Below are 1,779 nucleotides of genomic sequence, written 5' to 3'. Positions count from 1 at the left end.
TGACCCCACCAGTTAAAATAAGTTAATAGGCCCCATGTAATTTTTTTTAATATGTAAATTTTGAGGGGGAAACAACATCAATAAGGGTACCTGATCTCAAACCAGGCAAAGTGGGAACCAAAGGGAGGCCCAAACTTTACCTACACAATGACCATTTGTATACCTTATCCTGAATTGTACCCCACATCTTTAAAATACAAAAATTTTTAAAAGTTTCCAGCTGGGCTCGGTGGCTCAGCCTGTAATCCCACCACTTTGGGAGCCTGAGGTGAGTGAACTGCCTGAGCCCAGGCAAGTGGACTGCCTGGGCAACTTGCCGAGACCTGTCTCTACAATAAATCAAAAACTAGCCGGGTGTGGTTGTGCGCACCTGTAGTTCCAGCTACTTGGAAGACTGAGGTGGAAGGATTGCCGGAACCCAGCAGGTCGAGGTTGTGGTGGCCGGGAGCGTGACACTACACTCTACTCTGGGCAACAGAATGAGACTCCAACTCAAAAAAAGTTTCCAAATATGTTAACTTTAGAAAATTTAAATATTGATTTCATTCACTAATATCTATATGTCAGTTACTGGTTTTTCTTTTTGTAGATTTTAGTGGATTATGTTTTTCAATAATTTGTCAATTGATCTAGTACACTATTTGTGGTCATGGAGTTTATAATATTCTCTTATCCATTAATCAAATATGATGACTCATAAGCATACCTTGAGCAATTTGTGCAATATTATAAGAAAAGCACTGGCAATATGTGGAAATTGTGGGGGGCAGGATTGGCAGTAGTGGGAAACTGCCAGGAAAGGGGGTACACACCCCATTGACAAGGGTACCTACATAACGAACATTTGTATACTTAATCCTGAATTGTACACCACATCTTTAAAACAACAAATAAACAAATATAATTTCATTTTTTAAAAGTCAGGTATTGGCCAGGCTCAGTGTCTCAGTCTGTAATCCAAGCACTTTGGGAGGCTGAGGTGAGTGCATAGCCTGAGCCCAAGGGTTCAAGACCAGCCCAGGCAACTTGGTGAGACCTTGTCTCTACAATAAAATAAAATTTTTAAAAAACTGGGCATGGTAGCACATGCCTGTAGTTCCGGCTATTCGGAAGGCTGAGGCAGAAGGATTCCCAGAGCCCAGCATGGGGTGACCGTGAGTGTACATGCCAGTGCACTCCAGTCTGGGCAAAGGAGTGAGACTCCAACTCAAAAAAAAAAAAATAAGTTAGATATGTTGGACACTTTTATTTTTATATTAGTAATTTGTGTCTTCTCCCTGTTTTCTTAGTTAGCCTAGCTTGATGTTTATCAATTTTATTGATCTTTTCAGTGAACCCATTTTTTAATTGATTTTATCGGTTTCCTTTTTCAATTTGATTGTTTGTGTTCCAATCGTTTGTATATTCTCTTTGTCTTACTGATTTAAGTTTATATAGCTCTTTTTTCTAGGCTCCTAAAGTAGATTTCCTCATTGATTTCATGTTTTTTTAATTCTAATGTATGCATTCAGTGGTAGAAATTTTTCCCTAAGCATTGCTTTTACTACATCCCACAAATTTTGATAAGATATATATTCATTTTCAGCATCTTTAAATCACTAGTTAAATTGGAAAAGGACATAATTTCATTATGTTTGTCCTGCAGTATAATGGTGAGTTTTAATTTAGTTTTGATAGCAAAAGATTAGAAACTATTCAAATGTCTATTAAAAAGAATCAGCTATATAACCTCAATTATATACAATAATATGAAAGTGAGGAACAGCATTAATTGATATC

Source organism: Carlito syrichta, unplaced genomic scaffold (genome assembly GCF_000164805.1).
Source record: "Carlito syrichta isolate Samal-C Ts95f unplaced genomic scaffold, Tarsius_syrichta-2.0.1 Scaffold92638, whole genome shotgun sequence".
NCBI classification, from domain to species: domain Eukaryota; kingdom Metazoa; phylum Chordata; class Mammalia; order Primates; family Tarsiidae; genus Carlito; species Carlito syrichta.
Note: the sequence above shows the minus strand (reverse complement) of the source record.